Here is a 25,854-nt window from a genome sequence, read left to right as displayed (position 1 = left end):
ACTATGAAACAGCTTTGTATTCACCTTAAACACTGTTTCAGGGCAAGAGATTGTGTTTTAGACTAAAAGGGAATGCATAATAAGAAGAATATTTACTTTGAAACTCTGTTCTTTACCTTTTTCACACTATGAAACAGCTTTGTATTCACCTTAAACACTGTTTCAGGGCAAGAGATTTTGTTTTAGACTAAAAGGGAATGCATAATAAGAAGAATCTTTACTTTGAAACTCTGTTCTTTACCTTTTTCACACTATGAAACAGCTTTGTATTCACCTTAAACACTGTTTCAGGGCAAGAGATTGTGTTTTAGACTAAAAGGGCATGCATTATAAGAAGAATCTTTACTTTGAACCTATGTTCTTTACCTTTTTCACACTATGAAACAGTTTTGTATTCACCTTAAACACTGTTGCAGGGCAAGAGATTGTGTTTTAGACTAAAAGGGAATACATAATAAGAAGAATCTTTACTTTGAAACTCTGTTCTTTACCTTTTTCATACTATGAAACAGCTTTGTATTCACCTTAAACACTGTTTCAGGGCAAGAGATTGTGTTTTAGACTAAAAGGGAATGCATTATAAGAAGAATCTTTACTTTGAAACTCTGTTCTTTACCTTTTTCATACTATGAAACAGCTTTGTATTCACCTTAAACACTGTTTCAGGGCAAGAGATTGTGTTTTAGACTAAAAGGGAATGCATTATAAGAAGAATCTTTACTTTGAAACTGTTCTTTACCTTTTTCACACTATGAAACAGCTTTGTATTCACCTTAAACACTGTTTCAGGGCAAGAGATTGTGTTTTAGACTAAAAGGGCATGCATTATAAGAAGAATCTTTACTTTGAACCTATGTTCTTTACCTTTTTCACACTATGAAACAGCTTTGTATTCACCTTAAACACTGTTGCAGGGCAAGAGATTGTGTTTTAGACTAAAAGGGAATACATAATAAGAAGAATCTTTACTTTGAAACTCTGTTCTTTACCTTTTTCATACTATGAAACAGCTTTGTATTCACCTTAAACACTGTTTCAGGGCAAGAGATTGTGTTTTAGACTAAAAGGGAATGCATTATAAGAAGAATCTTTACTTTGAACCTATGTTCTTTACCTTTTTCACACTATGAAACAGCTTTGTATTCACCTTAAACACTGTTGCAGGGCAAGAGATTGTGTTTTAGACTAAAAGGGAATGCATTATAAGAAGAATCTTTACTTTGAAACTCTGTTCTTTACCTTTTTCACACTATGAAACAGCTTTGTATTCACCTTAAACACTGTTTCAGGGCAAGAAATTGTGTTTTAGACTAAAAGGGAATGCATTATAAGAAGAATCTTTACTTTGAACCTATGTTCTTTACCTTTTTCACACTATGAAACAGCTTTGTATTCACCTTAAACACTGTTGCAGGGCAAGAGATTGTGTTTTAGACTAAAAGGGAATGCATAATAAGAAGAACCTTTACTTTGAAACTCTGTTCTTTACCTTTTTCATACTATGAAACAGCTTTGTATTCACCTTAAACACTGTTTCAGGGCAAGAGATTGTGTTTAAGACTAAAAGGGAATGCAAAATAAGAAGAATCTTTACTTTGAAACTCTGTTCTTTACCTTTTTCATACTATGAAACAGCTTTGTATTCACCTTAAACACTGTTTCAGGGCAAGAGATTGTGTTTTAGACTAAAAGGGAATGCATTATAAGAAGAATCTTTACTTTGAAACTCTGTTCTTTACCTTTTTAATACTATGAAACAGCTTTGTATTCACCTTAAACACTGTTTCAGGGCAAGAGATTGTGTTTTAGACTAAAAGGGAATGCATTATAAGAAGAATCTTTACTTTGAAACTGTTCTTTACCTTTTTCACACTATGAACCAGCTTTGTATTCACCTTAAACACTGTTTCAGGGCAAGAGATTGTGTTTCAGACTAAAAGGGAATGCATAATAAGAAGAATCTTTACTTTGAAACTGTTCTTTACCTTTTTCACACTATGAAACAGCTTTGTATTCACCTTAAACACTGTTTCAGGGCAAGAGATTGTGTTTTAGACTAAAAGGGAATGCATAATAAGAAGAATCTTTACTTTGAAACTGTTCTTTACCTTTTTAACACTATGAAACAGCTTTGTATTCACCTTAAACACTGTTTCAGGACAAGAGATTGTGTTTTAGACTAAAAGGGAATGCATAATAAGAAGAATATTTACTTTGAAACTCTGTTCTTTACCTTTTTCACACTATGAAACAGCTTTGTATTCACCTTAAACACTGTTTCAGGGCAAGAGATTTTGTTTTAGACTAAAAGGGAATGCATAATAAGAAGAATCTTTACTTTGAAACTCTGTTCTTTACCTTTTTCACACTATGAAACAGCTTTGTATTCACCTTAAACACTGTTTCAGGGCAAGAGATTGTGTTTTAGACTAAAAGGGCATGCATTATAAGAAGAATCTTTACTTTGAACCTATGTTCTTTACCTTTTTCACACTATGAAACAGTTTTGTATTCACCTTAAACACTGTTGCAGGGCAAGAGATTGTGTTTTAGACTAAAAGGGAATACATAATAAGAAGAATCTTTACTTTGAAACTCTGTTCTTTACCTTTTTCATACTATGAAACAGCTTTGTATTCACCTTAAACACTGTTTCAGGGCAAGAGATTGTGTTTTAGACTAAAAGGGAATGCATTATAAGAAGAATCTTTACTTTGAACCTATGTTCTTTACCTTTTTCACACTATGAAACAGCTTTGTATTCACCTTAAACACTGTTGCAGGGCAAGAGATTGTGTTTTAGACTAAAAGGGAATGCATTATAAGAAGAATCTTTACTTTGAAACTGTTCTTTACCTTTTTCACACTATGAAACAGCTTTGTATTCACCTTAAACACTGTTTCAGGGCAAGAGATTGTGTTTTAGACTAAAAGGGAATGCATTATAAGAAGAATCTTTACTTTGAAACTCTGTTCTTTACCTTTTTAATACTATGAAACAGCTTTGTATTCACCTTAAACACTGTTTCAGGGCAAGAGATTGTGTTTTAGACTAAAAGGGAATGCATAATAAGAAGAATATTTACTTTGAAACTCTGTTCTTTACCTTTTTCACACTATGAAACAGCTTTGTATTCACCTTAAACACTGTTTCAGGGCAAGAGATTTTGTTTTAGACTAAAAGGGAATGCATAATAAGAAGAATCTTTACTTTGAACCTATGTTCTTTACCTTTTTCACACTATGAAACAGTTTTGTATTCACCTTAAACACTGTTGCAGGGCAAGAGATTGTGTTTTAGACTAAAAGGGAATACATAATAAGAAGAATCTTTACTTTGAAACTCTGTTCTTTACCTTTTTCATACTATGAAACAGCTTTGTATTCACCTTAAACACTGTTTCAGGGCAAGAGATTGTGTTTTAGACTAAAAGGGAATGCATTATAAGAAGAATCTTTACTTTGAAACTCTGTTCTTTACCTTTTTCATACTATGAAACAGCTTTGTATTCACCTTAAACACTGTTTCAGGGCAAGAGATTGTGTTTTAGACTAAAAGGGAATGCATAATAAGAAGAATCTTTACTTTGAAACTGTTCTTTACCTTTTTCACACTATGAAACAGCTTTGTATTCACCTTAAACACTGTTTCAGGGCAAGAGATTGTGTTTTAGACTAAAAGGGAATGCATAATAAGAAGAATCTTTACTTTGAAACTGTTCTTTACCTTATTAACACTATGAAACAGCTTTGTAATTCACCTTAAACACTGTTTCAGGACAAGAGATTGTGTTTTAGACTAAAAGGGAATGCATAATAAGAAGAATATTTACTTTGAAACTCTGTTCTTTACCTTTTTCACACTATGAAACAGCTTTGTATTCACCTTAAACACTGTTTCAGGGCAAGAGATTTTGTTTTAGACTAAAAGGGAATGCATAATAAGAAGAATCTTTACTTTGAAACTCTGTTCTTTACCTTTTTCACACTATGAAACAGCTTTGTATTCACCTTAAACACTGTTTCAGGGCAAGAGATTGTGTTTTAGACTAAAAGGGCATGCATTATAAGAAGAATCTTTACTTTGAACCTATGTTCTTTACCTTTTTCACACTATGAAACAGTTTTGTATTCACCTTAAACACTGTTGCAGGGCAAGAGATTGTGTTTTAGACTAAAAGGGAATACATAATAAGAAGAATCTTTACTTTGAAACTCTGTTCTTTACCTTTTTCATACTATGAAACAGCTTTGTATTCACCTTAAACACTGTTTCAGGGCAAGAGATTGTGTTTTAGACTAAAAGGGAATGCATTATAAGAAGAATCTTTACTTTGAAACTCTGTTCTTTACCTTTTTCATACTATGAAACAGCTTTGTATTCACCTTAAACACTGTTTCAGGGCAAGAGATTGTGTTTTAGACTAAAAGGGAATGCATTATAAGAAGAATCTTTACTTTGAAACTGTTCTTTACCTTTTTCACACTATGAAACAGCTTTGTATTCACCTTAAACACTGTTTCAGGGCAAGAGATTGTGTTTTAGACTAAAAGGGAATGCATTATAAGAAGAATCTTTACTTTGAAACTGTTCTTTACCTTTTTAACACTATGAAACAGCTTTGTATTCACCTTAAACACTGTTTCAGGACAAGAGATTGTGTTTTAGACTAAAAGGGAATGCATAATAAGAAGAATATTTACTTTGAAACTCTGTTCTTTACCTTTTTCACACTATGAAACAGCTTTGTATTCACCTTAAACACTGTTTCAGGGCAAGAGATTTTGTTTTAGACTAAAAGGGAATGCATAATAAGAAGAATCTTTACTTTCAAACTCTGTTCTTTACCTTTTTCACACTATGAAACAGCTTTGTATTCACCTTAAACACTGTTTCAGGGCAAGAGATTGTGTTTTAGACTAAAAGGGAATGCATAATAAGAAGAATCTTTACTTTGAAACTCTGTTCTTTATCTTTTTCACACTATGAAACAGCTTTGTATTCACTTTAAACACTGTTGCAGGGCAAGAGATTGTGTTTTAGACTAAAAGGGAATGCATTATAAGAAGAATCTTTACTTTGAAACTGTTCTTTACCTTTTTCACACTATGAAACAGCTTTGTATTCACCTTAAACACTGTTTCAGGGCAAGAGATTGTGTTTTAGACTAAAAGGGCATGCATTATAAGAAGAATCTTTACTTTGAACCTATGTTCTTTACCTTTTTCACACTATGAAACAGCTTTGTATTCACCTTAAACACTGTTGCAGGGCAAGAGATTGTGTTTTAGACTAAAAGGGAATACATAATAAGAAGAATCTTTACTTTGAAACTCTGTTCTTTACCTTTTTCATACTATGAAACAGCTTTGTATTCACCTTAAACACTGTTTCAGGGCAAGAGATTGTGTTTTAGACTAAAAGGGAATGCATTATAAGAAGAATCTTTACTTTGAACCTATGTTCTTTACCTTTTTCACACTATGAAACAGCTTTGTATTCACCTTAAACACTGTTGCAGGGCAAGAGATTGTGTTTTAGACTAAAAGGGAATGCATTATAAGAAGAATCTTTACTTTGAAACTCTGTTCTTTACCTTTTTCACACTATGAAACAGCTTTGTATTCACCTTAAACACTGTTTCAGGGCAAGAAATTGTGTTTTAGACTAAAAGGGAATGCAAAATAAGAAGAATCTTTACTTTGAAACTCTGTTCTTTACCTTTTTCATACTATGAAACAGCTTTGTATTCACCTTAAACACTGTTTCAGGGCAAGAGATTGTGTTTTAGACTAAAAGGGAATGCATAATAAGAAGAATATTTACTTTGAAACTCTGTTCTTTACCTTTTTCACACTATGAAACAGCTTTGTATTCACCTTAAACACTGTTTCAGGGCAAGAGATTTTGTTTTAGACTAAAAGGGAATGCATAATAAGAAGAATCTTTACTTTGAAACTCTGTTCTTTACCTTTTTCACACTATGAAACAGCTTTGTATTCACCTTAAACACTGTTTCAGGGCAAGAGATTGTGTTTTAGACTAAAAGGGCATGCATTATAAGAAGAATCTTTACTTTGAACCTATGTTCTTTACCTTTTTCACACTATGAAACAGTTTTGTATTCACCTTAAACACTGTTGCAGGGCAAGAGATTGTGTTTTAGACTAAAAGGGAATACATAATAAGAAGAATCTTTACTTTGAAACTCTGTTCTTTACCTTTTTCATACTATGAAACAGCTTTGTATTCACCTTAAACACTGTTTCAGGGCAAGAGATTGTGTTTTAGACTAAAAGGGAATGCATTATAAGAAGAATCTTTACTTTGAAACTCTGTTCTTTACCTTTTTCATACTATGAAACAGCTTTGTATTCACCTTAAACACTGTTTCAGGGCAAGAGATTGTGTTTTAGACTAAAAGGGAATGCATTATAAGAAGAATCTTTACTTTGAAACTGTTCTTTACCTTTTTCACACTATGAAACAGCTTTGTATTCACCTTAAACACTGTTTCAGGGCAAGAGATTGTGTTTTAGACTAAAAGGGCATGCATTATAAGAAGAATCTTTACTTTGAACCTATGTTCTTTACCTTTTTCACACTATGAAACAGCTTTGTATTCACCTTAAACACTGTTGCAGGGCAAGAGATTGTGTTTTAGACTAAAAGGGAATACATAATAAGAAGAATCTTTACTTTGAAACTCTGTTCTTTACCTTTTTCATACTATGAAACAGCTTTGTATTCACCTTAAACACTGTTTCAGGGCAAGAGATTGTGTTTTAGACTAAAAGGGAATGCATTATAAGAAGAATCTTTACTTTGAACCTATGTTCTTTACCTTTTTCACACTATGAAACAGCTTTGTATTCACCTTAAACACTGTTGCAGGGCAAGAGATTGTGTTTTAGACTAAAAGGGAATGCATTATAAGAAGAATCTTTACTTTGAAACTCTGTTCTTTACCTTTTTCACACTATGAAACAGCTTTGTATTCACCTTAAACACTGTTTCAGGGCAAGAAATTGTGTTTTAGACTAAAAGGGAATGCATTATAAGAAGAATCTTTACTTTGAACCTATGTTCTTTACCTTTTTCACACTATGAAACAGCTTTGTATTCACCTTAAACACTGTTGCAGGGCAAGAGATTGTGTTTTAGACTAAAAGGGAATGCATAATAAGAAGAACCTTTACTTTGAAACTCTGTTCTTTACCTTTTTCATACTATGAAACAGCTTTGTATTCACCTTAAACACTGTTTCAGGGCAAGAGATTGTGTTTAAGACTAAAAGGGAATGCAAAATAAGAAGAATCTTTACTTTGAAACTCTGTTCTTTACCTTTTTCATACTATGAAACAGCTTTGTATTCACCTTAAACACTGTTTCAGGGCAAGAGATTGTGTTTTAGACTAAAAGGGAATGCATTATAAGAAGAATCTTTACTTTGAAACTCTGTTCTTTACCTTTTTAATACTATGAAACAGCTTTGTATTCACCTTAAACACTGTTTCAGGGCAAGAGATTGTGTTTTAGACTAAAAGGGAATGCATTATAAGAAGAATCTTTACTTTGAAACTGTTCTTTACCTTTTTCACACTATGAACCAGCTTTGTATTCACCTTAAACACTGTTTCAGGGCAAGAGATTGTGTTTCAGACTAAAAGGGAATGCATAATAAGAAGAATCTTTACTTTGAAACTGTTCTTTACCTTTTTCACACTATGAAACAGCTTTGTATTCACCTTAAACACTGTTTCAGGGCAAGAGATTGTGTTTTAGACTAAAAGGGAATGCATAATAAGAAGAATCTTTACTTTGAAACTGTTCTTTACCTTTTTAACACTATGAAACAGCTTTGTATTCACCTTAAACACTGTTTCAGGACAAGAGATTGTGTTTTAGACTAAAAGGGAATGCATAATAAGAAGAATATTTACTTTGAAACTCTGTTCTTTACCTTTTTCACACTATGAAACAGCTTTGTATTCACCTTAAACACTGTTTCAGGGCAAGAGATTTTGTTTTAGACTAAAAGGGAATGCATAATAAGAAGAATCTTTACTTTGAAACTCTGTTCTTTACCTTTTTCACACTATGAAACAGCTTTGTATTCACCTTAAACACTGTTTCAGGGCAAGAGATTGTGTTTTAGACTAAAAGGGCATGCATTATAAGAAGAATCTTTACTTTGAACCTATGTTCTTTACCTTTTTCACACTATGAAACAGTTTTGTATTCACCTTAAACACTGTTGCAGGGCAAGAGATTGTGTTTTAGACTAAAAGGGAATACATAATAAGAAGAATCTTTACTTTGAAACTCTGTTCTTTACCTTTTTCATACTATGAAACAGCTTTGTATTCACCTTAAACACTGTTTCAGGGCAAGAGATTGTGTTTTAGACTAAAAGGGAATGCATTATAAGAAGAATCTTTACTTTGAACCTATGTTCTTTACCTTTTTCACACTATGAAACAGCTTTGTATTCACCTTAAACACTGTTGCAGGGCAAGAGATTGTGTTTTAGACTAAAAGGGAATGCATTATAAGAAGAATCTTTACTTTGAAACTGTTCTTTACCTTTTTCACACTATGAAACAGCTTTGTATTCACCTTAAACACTGTTTCAGGGCAAGAGATTGTGTTTTAGACTAAAAGGGAATGCATTATAAGAAGAATCTTTACTTTGAAACTCTGTTCTTTACCTTTTTAATACTATGAAACAGCTTTGTATTCACCTTAAACACTGTTTCAGGGCAAGAGATTGTGTTTTAGACTAAAAGGGAATGCATAATAAGAAGAATATTTACTTTGAAACTCTGTTCTTTACCTTTTTCACACTATGAAACAGCTTTGTATTCACCTTAAACACTGTTTCAGGGCAAGAGATTTTGTTTTAGACTAAAAGGGAATGCATAATAAGAAGAATCTTTACTTTGAAACTCTGTTCTTTACCTTTTTCACACTATGAAACAGCTTTGTATTCACCTTAAACACTGTTTCAGGGCAAGAGATTGTGTTTTAGACTAAAAGGGCATGCATTATAAGAAGAATCTTTACTTTGAACCTATGTTCTTTACCTTTTTCACACTATGAAACAGTTTTGTATTCACCTTAAACACTGTTGCAGGGCAAGAGATTGTGTTTTAGACTAAAAGGGAATACATAATAAGAAGAATCTTTACTTTGAAACTCTGTTCTTTACCTTTTTCATACTATGAAACAGCTTTGTATTCACCTTAAACACTGTTTCAGGGCAAGAGATTGTGTTTTAGACTAAAAGGGAATGCATTATAAGAAGAATCTTTACTTTGAAACTCTGTTCTTTACCTTTTTCATACTATGAAACAGCTTTGTATTCACCTTAAACACTGTTTCAGGGCAAGAGATTGTGTTTTAGACTAAAAGGGAATGCATTATAAGAAGAATCTTTACTTTGAAACTGTTCTTTACCTTTTTCACACTATGAAACAGCTTTGTATTCACCTTAAACACTGTTTCAGGGCAAGAGATTGTGTTTTAGACTAAAAGGGAATGCATTATAAGAATAATATTTACTTCGAAACTCTGTTCTTTACCTTTTTCACACTATGAAACAGCTTTGTATTCACCTTAAACACTGTTTCAGGGCAAGAAATTGTGTTTTAGACTAAAATGGAATGCATTATAAGAAGAATCTTTACTTTGAACCTATGTTCTTTACCTTTTTCACACTATGAAACAGCTTTGTATTCACCTTAAACACTGTTGCAGGGCAAGAGATTGTGTTTTAGACTAAAAGGGAATGCATAATAAGAAGAATCTTTACTTTGAAACTGTTCTTTACCTTTTTCACACTATGAAACAGCTTTGTATTCACCTTAAACACTGTTTCAGAGCAAGAGATTGTGTTTTACACTAAAAGGGAATGCATAATAAGAAGAATCTTTACTTTGAAACTCTGTTCTTTACCTTTTTCACACTATGAAACAGCTTTGTATTCACCTTAAACACTGTTGCAGGGCAAGAGATTGTGTTTTAGACTAAAAGGGAATGCATTATAAGAAGAATCTTTACTTTGAACCTATGTTCTTTACCTTTTTCACACTATGAAACAGCTTTGTATTCACCTTAAACACTGTTTCAGGGCAAGAGATTGTGTTTAAGACTAAAAGGGAATGCCTAATAAGAAGAATCTTTACTTTGAAACTCTGTGCTTTACCTTTTTCACACTATGAAACAGCTTTGTATTCACCTTAAACACTGTTTCAGGGCAAGAAATTGTGTTTTAGACTAAAAGGGAATGCATTATAAGAAGAATCTTTACTTTGAACCTATGTTCTTTACCTTTTTCACACTATGAAACAGCTTTGTATTCACCTTAAACACTGTTGCAGGGCAAGAGATTGTGTTTTAGACTAAAAGGGAATGCATAATAAGAAGAATCTTTACTTTGAAACTTTGTTCTTTACCTTTTTCATACTATGAAACAGCTTTGTATTCACCTTAAACACTGTTTCAGGGCAAGAGATTGTGTTTTAGACTAAAAGGGCATGCATTATAAGAAGAATCTTTACTTTGAACCTATGTTCTTTACCTTTTTCACACTATGAAACAGCTTTGTATTCACCTTAAACACTGTTGCAGGGCAAGAGATTGTGTTTTAGACTAAAAGGGAATACATAATAAGAAGAATCTTTACTTTGAAACTCTGTTCTTTACCTTTTTCATACTATGAAACAGCTTTGTATTCACCTTAAACACTGTTTCAGGGCAAGAGATTGTGTTTTAGACTAAAAGGGAATGCATTATAAGAAGAATCTTTACTTTGAACCTATGTTCTTTACATTTTTCACACTATGAAACAGCTTTGTATTCACCTTAAACACTGTTGCAGGGCAAGAGATTGTGTTTTAGACTAAAAGGGAATGCATTATAAGAAGAATCTTTACTTTGAAACTCTGTTCTTTACCTTTTTCACACTATGAAACAGCTTTGTATTCACCTTAAACACTGTTTCAGGGCAAGAAATTGTGTTTTAGACTAAAAGGGAATGCATTATAAGAAGAATCTTTACTTTGAACCTATGTTCTTTACCTTTTTCACACTATGAAACAGCTTTGTATTCACCTTAAACACTGTTGCAGGGCAAGAGATTGTGTTTTAGACTAAAAGGGAATGCATAATAAGAAGAATCTTTACTTTGAAACTCTGTTCTTTACCTTTTTCATACTATGAAACAGCTTTGTATTCACCTTAAACACTGTTTCAGGGCAAGAGATTGTGTTTAAGACTAAAAGGGAATGCAAAATAAGAAGAATCTTTACTTTGAAACTCTGTTCTTTACCTTTTTCATACTATGAAACAGCTTTGTATTCACCTTAAACACTGTTTCAGGGCAAGAGATTGTGTTTTAGACTAAAAGGGAATGCATTATAAGAAGAATCTTTACTTTGAAACTGTTCTTTACCTTTTTCACACTATGAAACAGCTTTGTATTCACCTTAAACACTGTTGCAGGGCAAGAGATTGTGTTTTAGACTAAAAGGGAATGCATTATAAGAAGAATCTTTACTTTGAAACTCTGTTCTTTACCTTTTTCACACTATGAAACAGCTTTGTATTCACCTTAAACACTGTTTCAGGGCAAGAAATTGTGTTTTAGACTAAAAGGGAATGCATTATAAGAAGAATCTTTACTTTGAACCTATGTTCTTTACCTTTTTCACACTATGAAACAGCTTTGTATTCACCTTAAACACTGTTGCAGGGCAAGAAATTGTGTTTTAGACTAAAAGGGAATGCATTATAAGAAGAATCTTTACTTTGAACCTATGTTCTTTACCTTTTTCACACTATGAAACAGCTTTGTATTCACCTTAAACACTGTTGCAGGGCAGGAGATTGTGTTTTAGACTAAAAGGGAATGCATAATAAGAAGAATCTTTACTTTGAAACTCTGTTCTTTACCTTTTTCATACTATGAAACAGCTTTGTATTCACCTTAAACACTGTTTCAGGGCAAGAGATTGTGTTTAAGACTAAAAGGGAATGCAAAATAAGAAGAATCTTTACTTTGAAACTGTTCTTTACCTTTTTCATACTATGAAACAGCTTTGTATTCACCTTAAACACTGTTTCAGGGCAAGAGATTGTGTTTTAGATTAAAAGGGAATGCATTATAAGAAGAATCTTTACTTTGAAACTGTTCTTTACCTTTTTCACACTATGAAACAGCTTTGTATTCACCTTAAACACTGTTTCAGGGCAAGAGATTGTGTTTTAGACTAAAAGGGCATGCATTATAAGAAGAATCTTTACTTTGAACCTATGTTCTTTACCTTTTTCACACTATGAAACAGCTTTGTATTCACCTTAAACACTGTTGCAGGGCAAGAGATTGTGTTTTAGACTAAAAGGGAATACATAATAAGAAGAATCTTTACTTTGAAACTCTGTTCTTTACCTTTTTCATACTATGAAACAGCTTTGTATTCACCTTAAACACTGTTTCAGGGCAAGAGATTGTGTTTTAGACTAAAAGGGAATGCATTATAAGAAGAATCTTTACTTTGAACCTATGTTCTTTACCTTTTTCACACTATGAAACAGCTTTGTATTCACCTTAAACACTGTTGCAGGGCAAGAGATTGTGTTTTAGACTAAAAGGGAATGCATTATAAGAAGAATCTTTACTTTGAAACTCTGTTCTTTACCTTTTTCACACTATGAAACAGCTTTGTATTCACCTTAAACACTGTTTCAGGGCAAGAAATTGTGTTTTAGACTAAAAGGGAATGCATTATAAGAAGAATCTTTACTTTGAACCTATGTTCTTTACCTTTTTCACACTATGAAACAGCTTTGTATTCACCTTAAACACTGTTGCAGGGCAAGAGATTGTGTTTTAGACTAAAAGGGAATGCATAATAAGAAGAATCTTTACTTTGAAACTCTGTTCTTTACCTTTTTCATACTATGAAACAGCTTTGTATTCACCTTAAACACTGTTTCAGGGCAAGAGATTGTGTTTAAGACTAAAAGGGAATGCAAAATAAGAAGAATCTTTACTTTGAAACTCTGTTCTTTACCTTTTTCATACTATGAAACAGCTTTGTATTCACCTTAAACACTGTTTCAGGGCAAGAGATTGTGTTTTAGACTAAAAGGGAATGCATTATAAGAAGAATCTTTACTTTGAAACTCTGTTCTTTACCTTTTTAATACTATGAAACAGCTTTGTATTCACCTTAAACACTGTTTCAGGGCAAGAGATTGTGTTTTAGACTAAAAGGGAATGCATTATAAGAAGAATCTTTACTTTGAAACTGTTCTTTACCTTTTTCACACTATGAACCAGCTTTGTATTCACCTTAAACACTGTTTCAGGGCAAGAGATTGTGTTTCAGACTAAAAGGGAATGCATAATAACAAGAATCTTTACTTTGAAACTGTTCTTTACCTTTTTCACACTATGAAACAGCTTTGTATTCACCTTAAACACTGTTTCAGGGCAAGAGATTGTGTTTTAGACTAAAAGGGAATGCATAATAAGAAGAATCTTTACTTTGAAACTGTTCTTTACCTTTTTAACACTATGAAACAGCTTTGTATTCACCTTAAACACTGTTTCAGGACAAGAGATTGTGTTTTAGACTAAAAGGGAATGCATAATAAGAAGAATATTTACTTTGAAACTCTGTTCTTTACCTTTTTCACACTATGAAACAGCTTTGTATTCACCTTAAACACTGTTTCAGGGCAAGAGATTTTGTTTTAGACTAAAAGGGAATGCATAATAAGAAGAATCTTTACTTTGAAACTCTGTTCTTTACCTTTTTCACACTATGAAACAGCTTTGTATTCACCTTAAACACTGTTTCAGGGCAAGAGATTGTGTTTTAGACTAAAAGGGCATGCATTATAAGAAGAATCTTTACTTTGAACCTATGTTCTTTACCTTTTTCACACTATGAAACAGTTTTGTATTCACCTTAAACACTGTTGCAGGGCAAGAGATTGTGTTTTAGACTAAAAGGGAATACATAATAAGAAGAATCTTTACTTTGAAACTCTGTTCTTTACCTTTTTCATACTATGAAACAGCTTTGTATTCACCTTAAACACTGTTTCAGGGCAAGAGATTGTGTTTTAGACTAAAAGGGAATGCATTATAAGAAGAATCTTTACTTTGAAACTCTGTTCTTTACCTTTTTCATACTATGAAACAGCTTTGTATTCACCTTAAACACTGTTTCAGGGCAAGAGATTGTGTTTTAGACTAAAAGGGAATGCATTATAAGAAGAATCTTTACTTTGAAACTGTTCTTTACCTTTTTCACACTATGAAACAGCTTTGTATTCACCTTAAACACTGTTTCAGGGCAAGAGATTGTGTTTTAGACTAAAAGGGCATGCATTATAAGAAGAATCTTTACTTTGAACCTATGTTCTTTACCTTTTTCACACTATGAAACAGCTTTGTATTCACCTTAAACACTGTTGCAGGGCAAGAGATTGTGTTTTAGACTAAAAGGGAATACATAATAAGAAGAATCTTTACTTTGAAACTCTGTTCTTTACCTTTTTCATACTATGAAACAGCTTTGTATTCACCTTAAACACTGTTTCAGGGCAAGAGATTGTGTTTTAGACTAAAAGGGAATGCATTATAAGAAGAATCTTTACTTTGAACCTATGTTCTTTACCTTTTTCACACTATGAAACAGCTTTGTATTCACCTTAAACACTGTTTCAGGGCAAGAGATTGTGTTTTAGACTAAAAGGGAATGCATTATAAGAAGAATCTTTACTTTGAAACTCTGTTCTTTACCTTTTTAATACTATGAAACAGCTTTGTATTCACCTTAAACACTGTTTCAGGGCAAGAGATTGTGTTTTAGACTAAAAGGGAATGCATAATAAGAAGAATCTTTACTTTGAAACTCTGTTCTTTATCTTTTTCACACTATGAAACAGCTTTGTATTCACTTTAAACACTGTTGCAGGGCAAGAGATTGTGTTTTAGACTAAAAGGGAATGCATTATAAGAAGAATATTTACTTCGAAACTCTGTTCTTTACCTTTTTCACACTATGAAACAGCTTTGTATTCACCTTAAACACTGTTTCAGGGCAAGAAATTGTGTTTTAGACTAAAATGGAATGCATTATAAGAAGAATCTTTACTTTGAACCTATGTTCTTTACCTTTTTCACACTATGAAACAGCTTTGTATTCACCTTAAACACTGTTGCAGGGCAAGAGATTGTGTTTTAGACTAAAAGGGAATGCATAATAAGAAGAATCTTTACTTTGAAACTGTTCTTTACCTTTTTCACACTATGAAACAGCTTTGTATTCACCTTAAACACTGTTTCAGAGCAAGAGATTGTGTTTTACACTAAAAGGGAATGCATAATAAGAAGAATCTTTACTTTGAAACTCTGTTCTTTACCTTTTTCACACTATGAAACAGCTTTGTATTCACCTTAAACACTGTTGCAGGGCAAGAGATTGTGTTTTAGACTAAAAGGGAATGCATTATAAGAAGAATCTTTACTTTGAACCTATGTTCTTTACCTTTTTCACACTATGAAACAGCTTTGTATTCACCTTAAACACTGTTTCAGGGCAAGAGATTGTGTTTAAGACTAAAAGGGAATGCCTAATAAGAAGAATCTTTACTTTGAAACTCTGTGCTTTACCTTTTTCACACTATGAAACAGCTTTGTATTCACCTTAAACACTGTTTCAGGGCAAGAGATTGTGTTTTAGACTAAAAGGGAATGCATTATAAGAAGAATCTTTACTTTGAACCTATGTTCTTTACCTTTTTCACACTATGAAACAGCTTTGTATTCACCTTAAACACTGTTGCAGGGCAAGAGATTGTGTTTTAGACTAAAAGGGAATGCATTATAAGAAGAATCTTTACTTTGAAACTGTTCTTTACCTTTTTCACACTATGAAACAGCTTTGTATTCACCTTAAACACTGTTTCAGGGCAAGAGATTGTGTTTTAGACTAAAAGGGAATGCATTATAAGAAGAATCTTTACTTTGAAACTCTGTTCTTTACCTTTTTAATACTATGAAACAGCTTTGTATTCACCTTAAACACTGTTTCAGGGCAAGAGATTGTGTTTTAGACTAAAAGGGAATGCATTATAAGAAGAATCTTTACTTTGAAACTGTTCTTTACCTTTTTCACACTATGAACCAGCTTTGTATTCACCTTAAACACTGTTTCAGGGCAAGAGATTGTGTTTCAGACTAAAAGGGAATGCATAATAACAAGAATCTTTACTTTGAAACTGTTCTTTACCTTTTTCACACTATGAAACAGCTTTGTATTCACCTTAAACACTGTTTCAGGGCAAGAGATTGTGTTTTAGACTAAAAGGGAATGCATAATAAGAAGAATCTTTACTTTGAAACTGTTCTTTACCTTTTTAACACTATGAAACAGCTTTGTATTCACCTTAAACACTGTTTCAGGACAAGAGATTGTGTTTTAGACTAAAAGGGAATGCATAATAAGAAGAATATTTACTTTGAAACTCTGTTCTTTACCTTTTTCACACTATGAAACAGCTTTGTATTCACCTTAAACACTGTTTCAGGGCAAGAGATTGTGTTTTAGACTAAAAGGGCATGCATTATAAGAAGAATCTTTACTTTGAACCTATGTTCTTTACCTTTTTCACACTATGAAACAGTTTTGTATTCACCTTAAACACTGTTGCAGGGCAAGAGATTGTGTTTTAGACTAAAAGGGAATACATAATAAGAAGAATCTTTACTTTGAAACTCTGTTCTTTACCTTTTTCATACTATGAAACAGCTTTGTATTCACCTTAAACACTGTTTCAGGGCAAGAGATTGTGTTTTAGACTAAAAGGGAATGCATTATAAGAAGAATCTTTACTTTGAAACTCTGTTCTTTACCTTTTTCATACTATGAAACAGCTTTGTATTCACCTTAAACACTGTTTCAGGGCAAGAGATTGTGTTTTAGACTAAAAGGGAATGCATTATAAGAAGAATCTTTACTTTGAAACTGTTCTTTACCTTTTTCACACTATGAAACAGCTTTGTATTCACCTTAAACACTGTTTCAGGGCAAGAGATTGTGTTTTAGACTAAAAGGGCATGCATTATAAGAAGAATCTTTACTTTGAACCTATGTTCTTTACCTTTTTCACACTATGAAACAGCTTTGTATTCACCTTAAACACTGTTGCAGGGCAAGAGATTGTGTTTTAGACTAAAAGGGAATACATAATAAGAAGAATCTTTACTTTGAAACTCTGTTCTTTACCTTTTTCATACTATGAAACAGCTTTGTATTCACCTTAAACACTGTTTCAGGGCAAGAGATTGTGTTTTAGACTAAAAGGGAATGCATTATAAGAAGAATCTTTACTTTGAACCTATGTTCTTTACCTTTTTCACACTATGAAACAGCTTTGTATTCACCTTAAACACTGTTTCAGGGCAAGAGATTGTGTTTTAGACTAAAAGGGAATGCATTATAAGAAGAATCTTTACTTTGAAACTCTGTTCTTTACCTTTTTAATACTATGAAACAGCTTTGTATTCACCTTAAACACTGTTTCAGGGCAAGAGATTGTGTTTTAGACTAAAAGGGAATGCATAATAAGAAGAATCTTTACTTTGAAACTCTGTTCTTTATCTTTTTCACACTATGAAACAGCTTTGTATTCACTTTAAACACTGTTGCAGGGCAAGAGATTGTGTTTTAGACTAAAAGGGAATGCATTATAAGAAGAATATTTACTTCGAAACTCTGTTCTTTACCTTTTTCACACTATGAAACAGCTTTGTATTCACCTTAAACACTGTTTCAGGGCAAGAAATTGTGTTTTAGACTAAAATGGAATGCATTATAAGAAGAATCTTTACTTTGAACCTATGTTCTTTACCTTTTTCACACTATGAAACAGCTTTGTATTCACCTTAAACACTGTTGCAGGGCAAGAGATTGTGTTTTAGACTAAAAGGGAATGCATAATAAGAAGAATCTTTACTTTGAAACTGTTCTTTACCTTTTTCACACTATGAAACAGCTTTGTATTCACCTTAAACACTGTTTCAGAGCAAGAGATTGTGTTTTACACTAAAAGGGAATGCATAATAAGAAGAATCTTTACTTTGAAACTCTGTTCTTTACCTTTTTCACACTATGAAACAGCTTTGTATTCACCTTAAACACTGTTGCAGGGCAAGAGATTGTGTTTTAGACTAAAAGGGAATGCATTATAAGAAGAATCTTTACTTTGAACCTATGTTCTTTACCTTTTTCACACTATGAAACAGCTTTGTATTCACCTTAAACACTGTTTCAGGGCAAGAGATTGTGTTTAAGACTAAAAGGGAATGCCTAATAAGAAGAATCTTTACTTTGAAACTCTGTGCTTTACCTTTTTCACACTATGAAACAGCTTTGTATTCACCTTAAACACTGTTTCAGGGCAAGAGATTGTGTTTTAGACTAAAAGGGAATGCATTATAAGAAGAATCTTTACTTTGAACCTATGTTCTTTACCTTTTTCACACTATGAAACAGCTTTGTATTCACCTTAAACACTGTTGCAGGGCAAGAGATTGTGTTTTAGACTAAAAGGGAATGCATTATAAGAAGAATCTTTACTTTGAAACTGTTCTTTACCTTTTTCACACTATGAAACAGCTTTGTATTCACCTTAAACACTGTTTCAGGGCAAGAGATTGTGTTTTAGACTAAAAGGGAATGCATTATAAGAAGAATCTTTACTTTGAAACTCTGTTCTTTACCTTTTTAATACTATGAAACAGCTTTGTATTCACCTTAAACACTGTTTCAGGGCAAGAGATTGTGTTTTAGACTAAAAGGGAATGCATTATAAGAAGAATCTTTACTTTGAAACTGTTCTTTACCTTTTTCACACTATGAACCAGCTTTGTATTCACCTTAAACACTGTTTCAGGGCAAGAGATTGTGTTTCAGACTAAAAGGGAATGCATAATAAGAAGAATCTTTACTTTGAAACTGTTCTTTACCTTTTTCACACTATGAAACAGCTTTGTATTCACCTTAAACACTGTTTCAGGGCAAGAGATTGTGTTTTAGACTAAAAGGGAATGCATAATAAGAAGAATCTTTACTTTGAAACTGTTCTTTACCTTATTAACACTATGAAACAGCTTTGTAATTCACCTTAAACACTGTTTCAGGACAAGAGATTGTGTTTTAGACTAAAAGGGAATGCATAATAAGAAGAATATTTACTTTGAAACTCTGTTCTTTACCTTTTTCACACTATGAAACAGCTTTGTATTCACCTTAAACACTGTTTCAGGGCAAGAGATTTTGTTTTAGACTAAAAGGGAATGCATAATAAGAAGAATCTTTACTTTGAAACTCTGTTCTTTACCTTTTTCACACTATGAAACAGCTTTGTATTCACCTTAAACACTGTTTCAGGGCAAGAGATTGTGTTTTAGACTAAAAGGGCATGCATTATAAGAAGAATCTTTACTTTGAACCTATGTTCTTTACCTTTTTCACACTATGAAACAGTTTTGTATTCACCTTAAACACTGTTGCAGGGCAAGAGATTGTGTTTTAGACTAAAAGGGAATACATAATAAGAAGAATCTTTACTTTGAAACTCTGTTCTTTACCTTTTTCATACTATGAAACAGCTTTGTATTCACCTTAAACACTGTTTCAGGGCAAGAGATTGTGTTTTAGACTAAAAGGGAATGCATTATAAGAAGAATCTTTACTTTGAAACTCTGTTCTTTACCTTTTTCATACTATGAAACAGCTTTGTATTCACCTTAAACACTGTTTCAGGGCAAGAGATTGTGTTTTAGACTAAAAGGGAATGCATTATAAGAAGAATCTTTACTTTGAAACTGTTCTTTACCTTTTTCACACTATGAAACAGCTTTGTATTCACCTTAAACACTGTTTCAGGGCAAGAGATTGTGTTTTAGACTAAAAGGGAATGCATTATAAGAAGAATCTTTACTTTGAAACTGTTCTTTACCTTTTTAACACTATGAAACAGCTTTGTATTCACCTTAAACACTGTTTCAGGACAAGAGATTGTGTTTTAGACTAAAAGGGAATGCATAATAAGAAGAATATTTACTTTGAAACTCTGTTCTTTACCTTTTTCACACTATGAAACAGCTTTGTATTCACCTTAAACACTGTTTCAGGGCAAGAGATTTTGTTTTAGACTAAAAGGGAATGCATAATAAGAAGAATCTTTACTTTCAAACTCTGTTCTTTACCTTTTTCACACTATGAAACAGCTTTGTATTCACCTTAAACACTGTTTCAGGGCAAGAGATTGTGTTTTAGACTAAAAGGGAATGCATAATAAGAAGAATCTTTACTTTGAAACTCTGTTCTTTATCTTTTTCACACTATGAAACAGCTTTGTATTCACTTTAAACACTGTTGCAGGGCAAGAGATTGTGTTTTAGACTAAAAGGGAATGCATTATAAGAAGAATATTTACTTCGAAACTCTGTTCTTTACCTTTTTCACACTATGAAACAGCTTTGTATTCACCTTAAACACTGTTTCAGGGCAAGAAATTGTGTTTTAGACTAAAATGGAATGCATTATAAGAAGAATCTTTACTTTGAACCTATGTTCTTTACCTTTTTCACACTATGAAACAGCTTTGTATTCACCTTAAACACTGTTGCAGGGCAAGAGATTGTGTTTTAGACTAAAAGGGAATGCATAATAAGAAGAATCTTTACTTTGAAACTGTTCTTTACCTTTTTCACACTATGAAACAGCTTTGTATTCACCTTAAACACTGTTTCAGAGCAAGAGATTGTGTTTTACACTAAAAGGGAATGCATAATAAGAAGAATCTTTACTTTGAAACTCTGTTCTTTACCTTTTTCACACTATGAAACAGCTTTGTATTCACCTTAAACACTGTTGCAGGGCAAGAGATTGTGTTTTAGACTAAAAGGGAATGCATTATAAGAAGAATCTTTACTTTGAACCTATGTTCTTTACCTTTTTCACACTATGAAACAGCTTTGTATTCACCTTAAACACTGTTTCAGGGCAAGAGATTGTGTTTAAGACTAAAAGGGAATGCCTAATAAGAAGAATCTTTACTTTGAAACTCTGTGCTTTACCTTTTTCACACTATGAAACAGCTTTGTATTCACCTTAAACACTGTTTCAGGGCAAGAAATTGTGTTTTAGACTAAAAGGGAATGCATTATAAGAAGAATCTTTACTTTGAACCTATGTTCTTTACCTTTTTCACACTATGAAACAGCTTTGTATTCACCTTAAACACTGTTGCAGGGCAAGAGATTGTGTTTTAGACTAAAAGGGAATGCATAATAAGAAGAATCTTTACTTTGAAACTTTGTTCTTTACCTTTTTCATACTATGAAACAGCTTTGTATTCACCTTAAACACTGTTTCAGGGCAAGAGATTGTGTTTTAGACTAAAAGGGAATGCATTATAAGAAGAATCTTTACTTTGAACCTATGTTCTTTACATTTTTCACACTATGAAACAGCTTTGTATTCACCTTAAACACTGTTGCAGGGCAAGAGATTGTGTTTTAGACTAAAAGGGAATGCATTATAAGAAGAATCTTTACTTTGAAACTCTGTTCTTTACCTTTTTCACACTATGAAACAGCTTTGTATTCACCTTAAACACTGTTTCAGGGCAAGAAATTGTGTTTTAGACTAAAAGGGAATGCATTATAAGAAGAATCTTTACTTTGAACCTATGTTCTTTACCTTTTTCACACTATGAAACAGCTTTGTATTCACCTTAAACACTGTTGCAGGGCAAGAGATTGTGTTTTAGACTAAAAGGGAATGCATAATAAGAAGAATCTTTACTTTGAAACTCTGTTCTTTACCTTTTTCATACTATGAAACAGCTTTGTATTCACCTTAAACACTGTTTCAGGGCAAGAGATTGTGTTTAAGACTAAAAGGGAATGCAAAATAAGAAGAATCTTTACTTTGAAACTCTGTTCTTTACCTTTTTCATACTATGAAACAGCTTTGTATTCACCTTAAACACTGTTTCAGGGCAAGAGATTGTGTTTTAGACTAAAAGGGAATGCATTATAAGAAGAATCTTTACTTTGAAACTGTTCTTTACCTTTTTCACACTATGAAACAGCTTTGTATTCACCTTAAACACTGTTGCAGGGCAAGAGATTGTGTTTTAGACTAAAAGGGAATGCATTATATGAAGAATCTTTACTTTGAAACTCTGTTCTTTACCTTTTTCACACTATGAAACAGCTTTGTATTCACCTTAAACACTGTTTCAGGGCAAGAAATTGTGTTTTAGACTAAAAGGGAATGCATTATAAGAAGAATCTTTACTTTGAACCTATGTTCTTTACCTTTTTCACACTATGAAACAGCTTTGTATTCACCTTAAACACTGTTGCAGGGCAAGAAATTGTGTTTTAGACTAAAAGGGAATGCATTATAAGAAGAATCTTTACTTTGAACCTATGTTCTTTACCTTTTTCACACTATGAAACAGCTTTGTATTCACCTTAAACACTGTTGCAGGGCAAGAGATTGTGTTTTAGACTAAAAGGGAATGCATAATAAGAAGAATCTTTACTTTGAAACTCTGTTCTTTACCTTTTTCATACTATGAAACAGCTTTGTATTCACCTTAAACACTGTTTCAGGGCAAGAGATTGTGTTTAAGACTAAAAGGGAATGCAAAATAAGAAGAATCTTTACTTTGAAACTCTGTTCTTTACCTTTTTCATACTATGAAACAGCTTTGTATTCACCTTAAACACTGTTTCAGGGCAAGAGATTGTGTTTTAGACTAAAAGGGAATGCATTATAAGAAGAATCTTTACTTTGAAACTGTTCTTTACCTTTTTCACACTATGAAACAGCTTTGTATTCACCTTAAACACTGTTTCAGGGCAAGAGATTGTGTTTTAGACTAAAAGGGCATGCATTATAAGAAGAATCTTTACTTTGAACCTATGTTCTTTACCTTTTTCACACTATGAAACAGCTTTGTATTCACCTTAAACACTGTTGCAGGGCAAGAGATTGTGTTTTAGACTAAAAGGGAATACATAATAAGAAGAATCTTTACTTTGAAACTCTGTTCTTTACCTTTTTCATACTATGAAACAGCTTTGTATTCACCTTAAACACTGTTTCAGGGCAAGAGATTGTGTTTTAGACTAAAAGGGAATGCATTGTAAGAAGAATCTTTACTTTGAACCTATGTTCTTTACCTTTTTCACACTATGAAACAGCTTTGTATTCACCTTAAACACTGTTGCAGGGCAAGAGATTGTGTTTTAGACTAAAAGGGAATGCATTATAAGAAGAATCTTTACTTTGAAACTCTGTTCTTTACCTTTTTCACACTATGAAACAGCTTTGTATTCACCTTAAACACTGTTTCAGGGCAAGAAATTGTGTTTTAGACTAAAAGGGAATGCATTATAAGAAGAATCTTTACTTTGAACCTATGTTCTTTACCTTTTTCACACTATGAAACAGCTTTGTATTCACCTTAAACACTGTTGCAGGGCAAGAGATTGTGTTTTAGACTAAAAGGGAATGCATAATAAGAAGAATCTTTACTTTGAAACTCTGTTCTTTACCTTTTTCATACTATGAAACAGCTTTGTATTCACCTTAAACACTGTTTCAGGGCAAGAGATTGTGTTTAAGACTAAAAGGGAATGCAAAATAAGAAGAATCTTTACTTTGAAACTCTGTTCTTTACCTTTTTCATACTATGAAACAGCTTTGTATTCACCTTAAACACTGTTTCAGGGCAAGAGATTGTGTTTTAGACTAAAAGGGAATGCATTATAAGAAGAATCTTTACTTTGAAACTCTGTTCTTTACCTTTTTAATACTATGAAACAGCTTTGTATTCACCTTAAACACTGTTTCAGGGCAAGAGATTGTGTTTTAGACTAAAAGGGAATGCATTATAAGAAGAATCTTTACTTTGAAACTGTTCTTTACCTTTTTCACACTATGAACCAGCTTTGTATTCACCTTAAACACTGTTTCAGGGCAAGAGATTGTGTTTCAGACTAAAAGGGAATGCATAATAAGAAGAATCTTTACTTTGAAACTGTTCTTTACCTTTTTCACACTATGAAACAGCTTTGTATTCACCTTAAACACTGTTTCAGGGCAAGAGATTGTGTTTTAGACTAAAAGGGAATGCATAATAAGAAGAATCTTTACTTTGAAACTGTTCTTTACCTTTTTAACACTATGAAACAGCTTTGTATTCACCTTAAACACTGTTTCAGGACAAGAGATTGTGTTTTAGACTAAAAGGGAATGCATAATAAGAAGAATATTTACTTTGAAACTCTGTTCTTTACCTTTTTCACACTATGAAACAGCTTTGTATTCACCTTAAACACTGTTTCAGGGCAAGAGATTTTGTTTTAGACTAAAAGGGAATGCATAATAAGAAGAATCTTTACTTTGAAACTCTGTTCTTTACCTTTTTCACACTATGAAACAGCTTTGTATTCACCTTAAACACTGTTTCAGGGCAAGAGATTGTGTTTTAGACTAAAAGGGCATGCATTATAAGAAGAATCTTTACTTTGAACCTATGTTCTTTACCTTTTTCACACTATGAAACAGTTTTGTATTCACCTTAAACACTGTTGCAGGGCAAGAGATTGTGTTTTAGACTAAAAGGGAATACATAATAAGAAGAATCTTTACTTTGAAACTCTGTTCTTTACCTTTTTCATACTATGAAACAGCTTTGTATTCACCTTAAACACTGTTTCAGGGCAAGAGATTGTGTTTTAGACTAAAAGGGAATGCATTATAAGAAGAATCTTTACTTTGAAACTCTGTTCTTTACCTTTTTCATACTATGAAACAGCTTTGTATTCACCTTAAACACTGTTTCAGGGCAAGAGATTGTGTTTTAGACTAAAAGGGAATGCATTATAAGAAGAATCTTTACTTTGAACCTATGTTCTTTACCTTTTTCACACTATGAAACAGCTTTGTATTCACCTTAAACACTGTTGCAGGGCAAGAGATTGTGTTTTAGACTAAAAGGGAATGCATTATAAGAAGAATCTTTACTTTGAAACTCTGTTCTTTACCTTTTTCACACTATGAAACAGCTTTGTATTCACCTTAAACACTGTTTCAGGGCAAGAAATTGTGTTTTAGACTAAAAGGGAATGCATTATAAGAAGAATCTTTACTTTGAACCTATGTTCTTTACCTTTTTCACACTATGAAACAGCTTTGTATTCACCTTAAACACTGTTGCAGGGCAAGAGATTGTGTTTTAGACTAAAAGGGAATGCATAATAAGAAGAATCTTTACTTTGAAACTCTGTTCTTTACCTTTTTCATACTATGAAACAGCTTTGTATTCACCTTAAACACTGTTTCAGGGCAAGAGATTGTGTTTAAGACTAAAAGGGAATGCAAAATAAGAAGAATCTTTACTTTGAAACTCTGTTCTTTACCTTTTTCATACTATGAAACAGCTTTGTATTCACCTTAAACACTGTTTCAGGGCAAGAGATTGTGTTTTAGACTAAAAGGGAATGCATTATAAGAAGAATCTTTACTTTGAAACTCTGTTCTTTACCTTTTTAATACTATGAAACAGCTTTGTATTCACCTTAAACACTGTTTCAGGGCAAGAGATTGTGTTTTAGACTAAAAGGGAATGCATTATAAGAAGAATCTTTACTTTGAAACTGTTCTTTACCTTTTTCACACTATGAACCAGCTTTGTATTCACCTTAAACACTGTTTCAGGGCAAGAGATTGTGTTTCAGACTA

This window comes from Electrophorus electricus, chromosome 7 (genome assembly GCF_041902795.1).
Source record: "Electrophorus electricus isolate QZ-2024a chromosome 7, ASM4190279v1, whole genome shotgun sequence".
Classification (NCBI taxonomy): domain Eukaryota; kingdom Metazoa; phylum Chordata; class Actinopteri; order Gymnotiformes; family Gymnotidae; genus Electrophorus; species Electrophorus electricus.
The sequence above is the reverse complement of the archived record's forward strand: the minus strand, read 5'-3'. Positions refer to the sequence as shown.